This window comes from Hyla sarda, unplaced genomic scaffold (genome assembly GCF_029499605.1).
Source record: "Hyla sarda isolate aHylSar1 unplaced genomic scaffold, aHylSar1.hap1 scaffold_401, whole genome shotgun sequence".
In the NCBI taxonomy this organism is placed as follows: domain Eukaryota; kingdom Metazoa; phylum Chordata; class Amphibia; order Anura; family Hylidae; genus Hyla; species Hyla sarda.
The window spans coordinates 88,751-103,346 of record NW_026610418.1 but is presented as its reverse complement, the minus strand read 5'-3'; the positions used below and the strand labels follow the sequence as shown (position 1 = coordinate 103,346).

The following is a 14,596-nucleotide window of genomic DNA, read 5'->3' as shown; positions in this document are numbered from 1 at the left end:
CTTGTATACTGTGGATTTAAGCATCAATAAATATTTTTTTTAATCGGAGAGGAAGGCGGCAACAGAGCAAAATGTCAATAGCACCTTGGATTGCCAGCCAGTCTCCCATGCCCGTACTTGCCAGGTAGCAGTCTGCGATCTGACAAGAACAGGCGCATTCAGCTTAGGATAGCCGTAGACGGCTTCACACCCTGTATATTGTGGATTTAAGCATCAATAAATCCTTTTCGAAATCGGAGCAAAATGTCTACAACGCTACAGAGCAAAATGTCAACAACACCTGAGATTCCCAGCCAGTCTCCCATGCTGGTACTTACCGGGCCCTAAGCTGGGTAGCAGTCTGCGATCTGACGAGAGCAGGCACGTTCAGCTTAGGATGGCCGTTGACAGCTTCTCGCCCTTTATACTGTGCATTTAAGCATCAATAAATCCTTTTCGGAATCGGAACCGGAACCGGAACCGGAAAGGAAGGCGGCAACAGAGCAAAATGTCAACGGCAGCAAGGATTCCCAGCCAGTGTCCCATGCCAATACTTACCGGGCCCCAAGATCTGTACCAGTCTGCGATCTGACGAGAGCAGGCGCGTTCAGCTTAGGATGGCCATTGACAGCTTCATGCTTTTTATACTGTGCATTTAAGCATCAATAAATCCTTTTTGGAATCGGAACGGAAGGCGGCAACAGAGCGAAACTTCAACTGCACCCGGGATTCCCAGCCAGTCTCCCATGCCGGTACTTACTGGGCCCTAAGCTGCGTAGCAGTCTGCGATCTGACGAGAGCAGGCGCGTTCAGCTTAGGATGGCCATTGACAGCTTCATGCTTTTTATACTGTGCATTTAAGCATCAATAAATCCTTTTCCGAATCGGAGCGAAAGGCGGCAACAGATTAAAATGTCAACTGCACCCGGGATTCCCAGCCAGTCTCCCATGCTGGTATTTACCAGGCCCTAAGCTGGGTAGCAGTCTGCGATCTGACGAGAGCAGGCGCGTTCAGCTTAGGATGGCCGTTGACAGCTTCACACTTTGTATACTGTGCATTTAAGCATCAATAAATCCTTTTCGGAATCGGAACGGAAGGTGGCAACAGAGCAAAATGTCAACGGCAGACGGGATTCCCAGCCAGTGTCCCATGCCGGTACTTACCAGGCCCTAAGATCTGTACCAGTCTGCGATCTGACGAAAGCAGGCGCGTTAAGCTTAGGATGGCCGTCGACAGCTTCACACCTTGTATACTGTGGATTTAAGCATCAATAAATTATTTTCGTAATCGGAGCGGAAGGCAGCAATAGAGCATAATGTCAACCGGGATTCCCAGCCAGTCTCCCATGCCAGTACTTACCGGGCCCTAAGCTGGGTAGCAGTCTGCGATCTGACGAGAGAAGGCGCGTTCAGCTTAGGATGGCCATTGACAGCTTCATGCTTTTTATACTGTGCATTTAAGCATCAATAAATTATTTTCGGAATCGGAGCGGAAGGCAGCAATAGAGCAAATTGTCAACGGCACCCGGGATTCCCAGCCAGTCTCCCATGCCAGTACTTACCGGGCCCTAAGTTGGGTAGCAGTCTGCGATCTTACAAGAGCAGGCGCGTTCAGCTTAGGATGGCCGCTGACAGCTTCACAGCCTTTATACTGTGCATTTAAGCATCAATAAATCATTTTCCGAATCGGAGCGGAAGGCGACAACAGATCTAAATGTCAACTGCACCCGGGATTCCCAGCCAGTCTCCCATGTCGGTAATTACTGGGCCCTAAGCTGGGTAGCAGTCTGCGATCTGACGAGAGCAGGCGCGTTCAGCTTAGGATGGCTGTTGACATCGTTATGCCTTGTACATTGTGGATTTAAGCATCAATAAATATTTTTATTAATCGGAGAAGAAGGCGGCAACAGAGCAAAATGTCAATGGCACCTTGGATTGCCAGCCAGTCTCCCATGCCGGTATCTGCCGGGCAGCAGTCTGCGATCTGAGGAGAGCAGGCACGTTCAGGCTTAGGATGGCCGTTGACAGCTTCACACCCTGTATATTGTGGATTTAAGCATCAATAAATCCTTTTCCGAATCGGAGCGGAAGGCGGCAACAGATTAAAATGTCAACTGCACCCGGGATTCACGGCCAGTCTCCCATGCTGGTACTTACCAGGCCCTAGCAGTCTGCGATCTGACGAGAGCAGGTGCGTTCAGCTTAGGATGGCCGTTGACAGCTTTACACTTTGTATACTGTGGATTTAAGCATCAATAAATAATTTTCGGAATCGGAGCAGAAACAGAGCAAAATGTCAACTGTACTCGGGATTCCCAGCCAGTCTCCCATGCTGGTACTTTCCAGGCCCGAAGCTGGGTAGCAGTCTGCGATCTGACGAGAACAGGCGCATTCAGCTTAGGATGGCCGTAGACATCTTCACACCCTGTATACTGTGGATTTAAGCATCAATAAATCCTTTTCGGAATCGGAACGGAAGGCGGCAACAGAGCAAAATGTCAACTACACCTGGGATTCCCAGCCAGTCTCCCATGCTTTTACTTACCGGGCCCTAAGCTGGGTAGCAGTCTGCGATCTGACGAGAGCAGGCACGTTCAGCTTAGGATGGCCGTTGACAGCTTCTTGCCCTTTATACTGTGCATTTAAGCATCAATAAATCCTTTTCGGAATCGGAACGGAAGGCGGCAACAGAGCAAAATGTCAACGGCAGCCGGGCATTCCTAGCCAGTGTCCCATGCCGGTACTTACCGGGCCCTAAGATCTGTACCAGTCTGCGATCTGACGAGAGCAGGCGCGTTAAGCTTAGGATGGCCGTCGACAGCTTCACACCTTGTATACTGTGGATTTAAGCATCAATAAATTATTTTCGGAATCGGAGCGGAAGGCAGCAATAGAGCAAAATGTCAACGGCACCCGGGATTTCCAGCCAGTCTCCCATGCCAGTACTTACCGGGCCCTAAGCTGGGTAGCAGTCTGCGATCTGACGAGAGCAGGCGCGTTCAGCTTAGGATGGCCGTTGACATCTTCACGCCCTGTATATTGTGGATTTAAGCATCAATAAATATTTTTTTAATCGGAGAGGAAGGCGGCAACAGAGCAAAATGTCAATAGCACCTTGGATTGCCAGCCAGTCTCCCATGCCCGTACTTGCCGGGCAGCAGTCTGCGATCTGACAAGAACAGGCGCATTCAGCTTAGGATAGCCGTAGACGGCTTCACACCCTGTATACTGTGGATTTAAGCATCAATAAATCCTTTTCGGAATCGGAGCAAATGTCTACAGAGCTACAGAGCAAAATGTCAACAACACCTAAGATTCCCAGCCAGTCTCCCATGCTGGTACTTACGGGGCCCTAAGCTGGGTAGCAGTCTACGATCTGACTAGAGCAGGCGCGTTCAGCTTAGGATGGCTGTTGACAGCTTCATGCCCTTTATACTGTGCATTTAAGCATCAATAAATCCTTTTCGGAATCGGAACGGAAGGCGGCAACAGAGCAAAATGTCAACGGCAGCCGGGATTCCCAGCCAGTGTCCCATGCCGGTACTTACCGGGCCCTAAGATCTGTACCAGTCTGCGATCTGACGAGAGCAGGCGCTTTAAGCTTAGGATGGCCGTCGACAGCTTCACACCTTGTATACTGTGGATTTAAGCATCAATAAATTCTTTTCGGAATCGGAGCAATAGAGCAAAATGTCAACGGCAACCGGGATTCCCAGCCAGCCTCCCATGCCAGTACTTACCGGGCCCTAAGCTGGGTAGCAGTCTGTGATCTGACAAGAGCAGGCGCGTTCAGCTTAGGATGGCCATTGAAAGCTTCATGCTTTTTATACTGTGCGTTTAAGCATCAATAAATCCTTTTCGGAATCGGAACGGAAGGCGGCAACAGAGCAAAATGTCAACTGCACCCGGGATTCCCAGCCAGTCTCCCATGCCGGTACTTACTGGGCCCTAAGCTGGGTAGCAGTCTGCGATCTGACGAGAGCAGGCGCGTTCAGCTTAGGATGGCCATTGACATCTTCACGCCTTGTATATTGTGGATTTAAGCATCAATAAATATTTTTATTAATCGGAGAGGAAGGCGGCAACAGAGCAAAATGTCAATGGCACCTTGGATTGCCAGCCAGTCTCCCATGCCTGTATCTGCCGGGCAGCAGTCTGCGATCTGAGGAGAGCAGGCACGTTCAGGCTTAGGATGGCCATTGACAGCTTCACACGCTGTATATTGTGGATTTAAGAATCAATAAATCCTTTTCCGAATCGGAGCGGAAGGCGGCAACAGATTAAAATGTCAACTGCACCCGGGATTCCCAGCCTGTCTCCCATGCTGGTACTTACCAGGCCCTAAGCTGGGTAGCAGTCTGCGATCTGACGAGAGCAGGCGCGTTCAGCTTAGAATGGCCGTTGACAGCTTCACACTTTGTATACTGTGGATTTAAGCATCAATAAAAAATTTTCGGAATCGGAGCAGAAACAGAGTAAAATGTCAACTGCAGCCGGGATTCCCAGCCAGTCTCCCATGCTGGTACTTACCAGGCCCTAAGCTGGGTAGCAGTCTGCGATCTGACGAGAGCAGGCGTGTTAAGCTTAGGATGGCCGTTGACAGCTTCACACTTTGTATACTGTGGATTTAAGCATCAATAAATAATTTTCGGAATCGGAGCAGAAACAGAGCAAAATGTCAACTGCACCCGGGATTCCCAGCCAGTCTCCCATGTCGGTACTTACTGGGCCCTAATCTGGGTAGCAGTCTGCGATCTGACGAGAGCAGGCGCGTTCAGCTTAGGATGGCTGTTGACATCTTTACGCCTTGTATATTGTGGATTTAAGCATCAATAAATATTTTTATTAATCGGAGAAGAAGGCGGCAACAGAGCAAAATGTCAATGGCACCTTGGATTGCCAGCCACTCTCCCATGCCGGTATCTGCCGGGCAGCAGTCTGCGATCTGAGGAGAGCAGGCACGTTCAGGCTTAGGATGGCCGTTGACAGCTTCACACCCTGTATATTGTGGATTAAAGCATCAATAAATCATTTTCCGAATCGGAGCGGAAGGCGGCAACAGATTAAAATGTCAATTTCACCCGGGATTCCCAGCCAGTCTCCCATGCTGGTACTTACCAGGCCCTAAGCTGGGTAGCAGTCTGCGATCTGATGAGAGCAGGCGCATTCAGCTTAGGATGGCGGTTGACAGCTTCACACTTTGTATACTGTGGATTTAAGAATCAATAAATAATTTTCGGAATCGGAACAGAGACAGAGCAAATTGTCAACTGCACACGGGATTCCCAGCCAGTCTCCCATGCTGGTACTTACCAGGCCCGAAGCTGGGTAGCAGTCTGCGATCTGACGAGAACAGGCGCATTCAGCTTAGGATGGCCGTAGACATCTTCACACCCTGTATACTGTGGATTTAAGCATCAATAAATCCTTTTCGGAATCGGAGCGGAAGGCGGCAACAGAGCAAAATGTCAACGACACTTGGGATTCCCAGCCAGTCTCCCATGCTGGTACTTACCAGGCCCTAAGCTGGGTAGCAGTCTGCGATCTGACAAGAGCAGGCGCGTTCAGCTTAGGATGGCCGTTGACAGCTTCTCGCCCTTTATACTGTGCATTTAAGCATCAATAAATCCTTTTCGGAATCGGAACGGAAGGCGGCAACAGAGCAAAATGTCAACGGCAGCCGGGATTCCCAGCCAGTGTCCCATGCCGGTACTTACCGGGCCCTAAGATCTGTACCAGTCTGCGATCTGACGAGAGCAGGCGCGTTAAGCTTAGGATGGCCGTCGACAGCTTCACAACTTGTATACTGTGGATTTAAGCATCAATAAATTATTTTCGGAATCGGAGCGGAAGGCAGCAATAGAGCAAAATGTCAACAGCACCCGGGATTCCCAGCCAGTCTCCCATGCCAGTACTTACCGGGCCCTAAGCTGCGTAGAAGTCTGCGATCTGACGAGAGCAGGCGCGTTCAGCTTAGGATGGCCGTTGACATCTTCACGCCTTGTATACTGTGGATTTAAGCATCAATAAATATTTTTTTTAATCGGAGAGGAAGGCGGCAACAGAGCAAAATTTCAATAGCACCTTGGATTGCCAGCCAGTCTCCCATGCCCGTACTTGCCGGGCAGCAGTCTGCGATCTGACAAGAACAGGCGCATTCAGCTTAGGATAGCCGTAGACGGCTTCACACCCTGTATACTGTGGATTTAAGCATCAATAAATCCTTTTAGGAATCGGAGCAAAATGTCTACAGAGCTACAGAGCAAAATGTCAACAACACCTGATATTCCCAGCCAGTCTTCCATGCTGGTACTTACCGGGCCCTAAGCTGGGTAGCAGTCTGCGCTCTGACGAGAGCAGGCGCGTTCAGCTTAGGATGGCCGTTGACAGCTTCACGCCCTTTATACTGTGCATTTAAGCATCAATAAATCCTTTTCGGAATCGGAGAGGAAGGCGGCAACAGAGCAAAATGTCAATAGCACCTTGGATTGCCAGCCAGTCTCCCATGCCCGTACTTGCAGGGCAGAAGTCTGCGATCTCACAAGAACAGGCACATTCAGCTTAGCATAGCCGTAGACGGCTTCACACCCTGTCTACTGTGGATTTAAGCATCAATAAATCCTTTTCAGAATCGGAGCGGAAGGCGGCTACAGAGCAAAATGTCAACAACACCTGGGATTCCCAGCCAGTCTCCCATGCTGGTACTTACCGGGCCCTAAGCTGGGTAGCAGTCTGCGATCTGACGAGAGCAGGCGCGTTCAGCTTAGGATGGCTGTTGACGGCTTCACGACCTTTATACTGTGCATTTAAGCATCAATAAATCCTTTTCCGAATCTGAGCGGAAGGCGACAACAGATTAAAATGTCAACTGCACCCGGGATTCCCAACCAGTCTCCCATGCTGGTACTTACCAGGCCCTAAGCTGGGTATCAGTCTGCGATCTGACGACAGCAGGCGCGTTCAGCTTAGGATGGCCGTTGACAGCTTCACACTTTGTATACTGTGCATTTAAGCATCAATAAATCCTTTTCGGAATCGGAACGGAACAGAAGGCGGCAACAGAGCAAAATGTCAACGGCAGCCAGGATTCCCAGCCAGTGTCCCATGCCGGTACTTACCGGGCCCTAAGATCTGTACCAGTCTGCGATCTGACGAGAGCAGGCGCGTTCAGCTTAGGATGGCCATTGACAGCTTCATGCTTTTTATACTGTGCATTTAAGCATCAATAAATCCTTTTCGGAATCGGAACGGAAGGCGGCAACAGAGCAAAATGTCAACTGCACCCGGGATTCCCAGCCAGTCTCCCATGCCAGTACTTACCGGGCCCTAAGCTGCGTAGAAGTCTGCGATCTGACGAGAGCAGGCGCGTTCAGCTTAGGATGGCCGCTGACATCTTCACGCCTTGTATACTGTGGATTTAAGCATCAATAAATATTTTTTTTAATCGGAGAGGAAGGCGGCAACAGAGCAAAATTTCAATAGCACCTTGGATTGCCAGCCAGTCTCCCATGCCCGTACTTGCCGGGCAGCAGTCTGCGATCTGACAAGAACAGGCGCATTCAGCTTAGGATAGCCGTAGACGGCTTCACACCCTGTATACTGTGGATTTAAGCATCAATAAATCGTTTTCGGAATCGGAGCAAAATGTCTACAGAGCTACAGAGCAAAATGTCAACAACACCTGATATTCCCAGCCAGTCTCCCATGCTGGTACTTACCGGGCCCTAAGCTGGGTAGCAGTCTGCGCTCTGACGAGAGCAGGCGCGTTCAGCTTAGGATGGCCGTTGACAGCTTCACGCCCTTTATACTGTGCATTTAAGCATCAATAAATCCTTTTCGGAATCGGAGAGGAAGGCGGCAACAGAGCAAAATGTCAATAACACCTTGGATTGCCAGCCAGTCTCCCATGCCCGTACTTGCAGGGCAGAAGTCTGCGATCTCACAAGAACAGGCACATTCAGCTTAGCATAGCCGTAGACGGCTTCACACCCTGTCTACTGTGGATTTAAGCATCACTAAATCCTTTTCGGAATCGGAGCAGAAGGCGGCTACAGAGCAAAATGTCAACAACACCTGGGATTCCCAGCCAGTCTCCCATGCTGGTACTTACCAGGCCCTAAGCTGGGTAGCAGTCTGCGATCTGACAAGAGCAGGCGCGTTCAGCTTAGGATGGCCGTTGACAGCTTCACACTTTGTATACTGTGCATTTAAGCATCAATAAATAATTTTCGGAATCGGAGCAGAAACAGAGCAAAATGTCAACTGCACCCGGTATTCCCAGCCAGTCTCCCATGCTGGTACTTACCAGGCCCGAAGCTGGGTAGCAGTCTGCGATCTTACAAGAGCAGGCGCGTTCAGCTTAGGATGGCCGTTGACAGCTTCTCGCCCTTTATACTGTGCATTTAAGCATCAATAAATCCTTTTCGGAATCGGAACGGAAGGCGGCAACAGAGCAAAATGTCAACGGCAGCCAGGATTCCCAGCCAGTGTCCCATGCCGGTACTTACCGGGCCCTAAGATCTGTACCAGTCTGCGATCTGACGAGAGCAGGCGCGTTCAGCTTAGGATGGCCATTGACAGCTTCATGCTTTTTATACTGTGCATTTAAGCATCAATAAATCCTTTTCGGAATCGGATCGGAAGGCGGCAACAGAGCAAAATGTCAACTGCACCCGGGATTCCCAGCCAGTCTCCCATGCCGGTACTTACTGGGCCCTAAGCTGCGTAGCAGTCAGCGATCTGACGAGAGCAGGTGCGTTCAGCTTAGGATGGCCATTGACATCTTCACACCTTGTATACTGTGGATTTAAGCATCAATAAATATTTTTTTTAATCGGAGAGGAAGGCGGCAACAGAGCAAAATGTCAATAGCACCTTGGATTGCCAGCCAGTCTCCCATGCCCGTACTTGCCGGGCAGCAGTCTGCGATCTGACAAGAACAGGCACATTCAGCTTAGGATAGCCGTAGACGGCTTCACACCCTGTATACTGTGGATACTGTGGATTTAAGCATCAATAAATCCTTTTCGGAATCGGAGCAAAGTGTCTACAGAGCTACAGAGCAAAATGTCAACAACACCTGATATTCCCAGCCAGTCTCCCATGCTGGTACTTACCGGGCCCTAAGCTGGGTAGCAGTCTGCGATCTGACCAGAGCAGGCGCGTTCAGCTTAGGATGGCCGTTGACAGCTTCTTGCCCTTTATACTGTGCATTTAAGCATCAATAAATCCTTTTCGGAATCAGAGAGGAAGGCGGCAACATAGCAAAATGTCAATAGCACCTTGGATTGCCAGCCAGTCTCCCATGCCCGTACTTGAAGGGCAGCAGTCTGTGATCTGACAAGAACAGGCACATTCAGCTTAGAATAGCCGTAGACGGCTTCACACCCTGTATACTAAGGATTTAAGCATCAATAAATCCTTTTCGGAATCGGAGCGGAAGGCGGCTACAGGGCAAAATGTCAACAACACCTGGGATTCCCAGCCAATCTCCCATGCTGGTACTTACCGGGCCCTAAGCTGGGTAGCAGTCTGCGATCTGACGAGAGCAGGCGCGTTCAGTTTAGGATGGCCGTTGACTGCTTCATGCCCTTTATACTGTGCATTTAAGCATCAATAAATCCTTTTCCGAATCGGAGCGGAAGGCGGCAACAGATTAAAAAGTCAACTGCAACCGGGATTCCCAGCCAGTCTTCCATGCTGGTACTTACCAGGCCCTAAGCTAGGTATCAGTCTGCGATCTGACGACAGCAGGCGCGTTCAGCTTAGGATGGCCGTTGACAGCTTCACACTTTGTATACTGTGCATTTAAGCATCAATAAATCCTTTTCGGAATCGGAACGGAACAGAAGGCGGCAACAGAGCAAAATGTCAACTGCACCCGGGATTCCCAGCCAGTCTCCCATGCCGGTACTTACTGGGCCCTAAGCTGGATAGCAGTCTGCGATCTGACGAGAGCAGGCGCGTTCAGCTTAGGATGGCCGTTGACATCTTTACGCGTTGTATATTGTGGATTTAAGCATCAATAAATATTTTTATTAATCGGAGAGGAAGGCGGCAACAGAGCAAAATGTCAATGGCACCTTGGATTGCCAGCCACTCTCCCATGCCGGTATCTGCCGGGCAGCGGTCTGCGATCTGATGAGAGCAGGCACGTTCAGGCTTAGGATGGCCGTTGACAGCTTCACACCCTGTATATTGTGGATTAAAGCATCAATAAATCATTTTCCGAATCGGAGCGGAAGGCGGCAACAGATTAAAATGTCAATTGCACCCGGGATTCCCAGCCAGTTTCCCATGCTGGTACTTACCAGGCCCTAAGCTGGGTAGCAGTCTGCGATCTGATGAGAGCAGGCGCATTCAGCTTATGATGGCGGTTGACAGCTTCACACTTTGTATACTGTGGATTTAAGAATCAATAAATAATTTTTGGAATCGGAACAGAGACAGAGTAAATTGTCAACTGCACACGGGATTCCCAGCCAGTCTCCCATGCTGGTACTTACCAGGCCCGAAGCTGGGTAGCAGTCTGCGCTCTGACGAGAACAGGTGCATTCAGCTTAGGATGGCCGTAGACATCTTCACACCCTGTATACTGTGGATTTAAGCATCAATAAATTCTTTTCGGAATCGGAGCGGAAGGCGGCAACAGAGCAAAATGTCAACGACACTTGGGATTCCCAGCCAGTCTCCCATGCTGGTACTTACCAGGCCCTAAGCTGGGTAGCAGTCTGCGATCTGACGAGAGCAGGCGCGTTCAGCTTAGGATGGCCGTTGACAGCTTCCCGCCCTTTATACTGTGCATTTAAGCATCAATAAATCCTTTTCGGAATCGGAACGGAAGGCGGCAACAGAGCAAAATGTCAACAGCACCCGGGATTCCCAGCCAGTCTCCCATGCCAGTACTTACCGGGCCCTAAGCTGCGTAGAAGTCTGCGATCTGACGAGAGCAGGCGCGTTCAGCTTAGGATGGCCGTAGACATCTTCACACCCTGTATACTGTGGATTTAAGCATCAATAAATCCTTTTCGGAATCGGAGCGGAAGGCGGCAACAGAGCAAAATGTCAACGACACTTGGGATTCCCAGCCAGTCTCCCATGCTGGTACTTACCAGGCCCTAAGCTGGGTAGCAGTCTGTGATCTGACGAGAGCAAGCGCGTTCAGCTTAGGATGGCCGTTGACATCTTCACGCCTTGTATACTGTGGATTTAAGCATCAATAAATATTTTTTTTAATCGGAGAGGAAGGCGGCAACAGAGCAAAATTTCAATAGCACCTTGGATTGCCAGCCAGTCTCCCATGCCCGTACTTGCCGGGCAGCAGTCTGCGATCTGACAAGAACAGGCGCATTCAGCTTAGGATAGCCGTAGACGGCTTCACACCTTGTATACTGTGGATTTAAGCATCAATAAATCCTTTTCGGAATCGGAGCAAAATGTCTACAGAGCTACAGAGCAAAATGTCAACAACACCTGATATTCCCAGCCAGTCTCCCATGCTGGTACTTACCGGGCCCTAAGCTGGGTAGCAGTCTGCGCTCTGACGAGAGCAGGCGCGTTCAGCTTAGGATGGCCGTTGACAGCTTCACTCCCTTTATACTGTGCATTTAAGCATCAATAAATCCTTTTCGGAATCGGAGAGGAAGGCGGCAACAGAGCAAAATGTCAATAGCAACTTGGATTGCCAGCCAGTCTCCCATGCCCGTACTTGCAGGGCAGAAGTCTGCAATTTGACAAGAACAGGCACATTCAGCTTAGCATAGCCGTAGACGGCTTCACACCCTGTCTACTGTGGATTTAAGCATCAATCAATCCTTTTCGGAATCGGAGCGGAAGGCGGCTACAGAGCAAAATGTCAACAACACCTGGGATCCCCAGCCAGTCTCCCATGCTGGTACTTACCGGGCCCTAAGCTGGGTAGCAGTCTGCGATCTGACAAGAGCAGGCGCGTTCAGCTTAGGATGGCCGTTGACGGCTTCACGACCTTTATACTGTGCATTTAAGCATCAATAATTCCTTTTCCGAATCTGAGCGGAAGGCGACAACAGATTAAAATGTCAACGGCATCCGGTATTCCCAGCCAGTGTCCCATGCCGGTACTTACCGGGCCCTAAGATCTGTACCAGTCTGCGATCTGACGAGAGCAGGCGCGTTAAGCTTAGGATGGCCGTCGACAGCTTCACACCTTATATACTGTGGATTTAAGCATCAATAAATTCTTTTCGGAATCGGAGCGGAAGGCAGCAATAGAGCAAAAAGTCAACGGCACCCGGGATTCCCAGCCAGTCTTCCATACCAGTACTTACCGGGCCCTAAGCTGGGTAGCAGTCTGCGATCTGACGAGAGCAGGCGCGTTCAGTTTAGGATGGCCATTGACTGCTTCATGCCCTTTATACTGTGCATTTAAGCATCAATAAATCCTTTTCCGAATCGGAGCGGAAGGCGGCAACAGATTAAAAAGTCAACTGCAACCGGGATTCCCAGCCAGTCTCCCATGCTGGTACTTACCAGGCCCTAAGCTGGGTATCAGTCTGCGATCTGACGAGAGCAGGCACGTTCAGCTTAGGATGGCCGTTGACAGCTTCACACTTTGTATACTGTGCATTTAAGCATCAATAAATCCTTTTCGTAATCGGAACGGAAGGCGGCAACAGAGCAAAATGTCAACGGCAGCCGGGATTCCCAGCCATTGTCCCATGGCGGTACTTACCGGGCCCTAAAATCTGTACCAGTCTGCAATCTGACGAGAGCAGGCGCGTTAAGCTTAGTATGGCCGTCGACAGCTTCACACCTCGTATACTGTGGATTTAAGCATCAATAAATTATTTTCGGAATCAGAGCGGAAGGCAGCAATAGAGCAAAAAGTCAACGGCACCCGGGATTCCCAGCCAGTCTCCCATGCCAGTACTTACCGGGCCCTAAGCTGGGTAGCAGTCTGCGATCTGACGAGAGCAGGCGCGTTCAGCTTAGGATGGCCATTGACATCTTCACGCCTTGTATACTGTGGATTTAAGCATCAATAAATATTTTTTTTAATCGGAGAGGAAGGCGGCAACAGAGCAAAATGTCAATAGCACCTTGGATTGCCAGCCAGTCTCCCATGCCCGTACTTGCCGGGCAGCAGTCTGCGATCTGACAAGAACAGGCGCATTCAGCTTAGGATAGTCGTAGACGGCTTCACACCCTGTATACTGTGGATTTAAGCATCAATAAATCCTTTTCGGAATCGGAGCAAAATGTCTACAGAGCTGCAAAGCTAAATGCCAACAACACCTGAGATTCCAAGCCAGTCTCCCATGCTGGTACTTACCGGGCCCTAAGCTGGGTAGCAGTCTGCAATCTGACGAGAGCAGGCGTGTTCAGCTTAGGATGGCCGTTGACAGCTTCACGCCCTTTATACTGTGCATTTAAGCATCAATAAATCCTTTTCCGAATCGGAGCAGAAGGCGGCAACAGATTAAAATGTCAACTGCACCCGGGATTCCCAGCCAGTCTCCCATGCTGGTACTTACAAGGCCCTAAGCTGGGTAGCAGTCTGCGATCTGACGAGAGCAGGCGCGTTCAGCTTAGGATGGCCGTTGACAGCTTCACACTTTGTATACTGTGCATTTAAGCATCAATAAATCCTTTTCGGAATCGGAACGGAAGGCGGCAACAGAGCAAAATGTCAACGGCAGCTGGGATTAACAGCCAGTGTCCCATGCCGGTACTTACCGGGCCCTAAGATCTGTACCAGTCTGCGATCTGACGAGAGCAGGCGCGTTAAGCTTAGGATGGCCGTCGACAGCTTCACACCTTGTATACTGTGGATTTAAGCATCAATAAATTCTTTTCGGAATCGGAGCGGAAGGCAGCAATAGAGCAAAATGTCAACGGCACCCGGGATTCCCAGCCAGTCTCCCATGCCAGTAGTTACCGGGCCCTAAGCTGGGTAGCAGTCTGCGATCTGACGAGAGCAGGCACGTTCAGCTTAGGATGGCCATTGACAGCTTCATGCTTTTTATACTGTGCATTTAAGCATCAATAAATCCTTTTCGGAATCGGAGAGGAAGGCGGCAACAGAGCAAAATGGCAATAGCACCTTGGATTGCCAGCCAGTCTCCCATGCCCGTACTTGCCGGGCAGCAGTCTGCGATCTGACAAGAACAGGCACATTCAGCTTAGGATAGCCGTAGACGGCTTTACACCCTGTATACTGTGGATTTAAGCATCAATAAATCCTTTTCGGAATCGGAGCGGAAGGCGGCTACAGAGCAAAATGTCAACAACACCTGGGATTCCCAGCCAGTTTCCCATGCTGGTACTTACCGGGCCCTAAGCTGGGTAGCAGTCTGCGATCTGACGAGAGCAGGCGCGTTCAGCTTAGGATGGCCGTTGACAGCTTCACACCCTGTATATTGTGCATTTAAGCATCGATAAATCCTTTTCCGAATCGGAGCGGAAGGCGGCAACAGATTAAAATGTCAACTGCACCCGGGATTCCCAGCCAGTCTCCCATGCCGGTACTTACTGGGCCCTAAGCTGGGTAGCAGTCTGCGATCTGACGAGAGCAGGAGCGTTCAGCTTAGGATGGCCGTTGACATCTTTACGCCTTGTATATTGTGGATTTAAGCATCAA

At 50.1% G+C, this 14,596-nt stretch overlaps 10 pseudogenes; all 10 read right to left on the bottom strand.

Moving 5' to 3' along the window:
• Positions 1 to 2,880: 2,880 nt before the first annotated feature.
• LOC130333119 (5S ribosomal RNA) lies at positions 2,881 to 3,000 on the bottom strand (annotated as a pseudogene).
• A 2,849-nt stretch (positions 3,001 to 5,849) lies between these two features.
• LOC130333205 (5S ribosomal RNA) lies at positions 5,850 to 5,969 on the bottom strand (annotated as a pseudogene).
• A 670-nt stretch (positions 5,970 to 6,639) lies between these two features.
• Positions 6,640 to 6,759, bottom strand: LOC130333217 (5S ribosomal RNA; annotated as a pseudogene).
• Positions 6,760 to 7,648: 889 nt separating this feature from the next.
• LOC130333145 (5S ribosomal RNA) lies at positions 7,649 to 7,768 on the bottom strand (annotated as a pseudogene).
• Positions 7,769 to 8,040: 272 nt separating this feature from the next.
• On the bottom strand, positions 8,041 to 8,160 carry LOC130333178 (5S ribosomal RNA; annotated as a pseudogene).
• Positions 8,161 to 10,637: 2,477 nt separating this feature from the next.
• LOC130333169 (5S ribosomal RNA) lies at positions 10,638 to 10,757 on the bottom strand (annotated as a pseudogene).
• An 82-nt stretch (positions 10,758 to 10,839) lies between these two features.
• Positions 10,840 to 10,959, bottom strand: LOC130333122 (5S ribosomal RNA; annotated as a pseudogene).
• A 480-nt stretch (positions 10,960 to 11,439) lies between these two features.
• On the bottom strand, positions 11,440 to 11,559 carry LOC130333144 (5S ribosomal RNA; annotated as a pseudogene).
• A 1,282-nt stretch (positions 11,560 to 12,841) lies between these two features.
• On the bottom strand, positions 12,842 to 12,961 carry LOC130333186 (5S ribosomal RNA; annotated as a pseudogene).
• Positions 12,962 to 14,237: 1,276 nt separating this feature from the next.
• Positions 14,238 to 14,357, bottom strand: LOC130333121 (5S ribosomal RNA; annotated as a pseudogene).
• Positions 14,358 to 14,596: the final 239 nt, after the last annotated feature.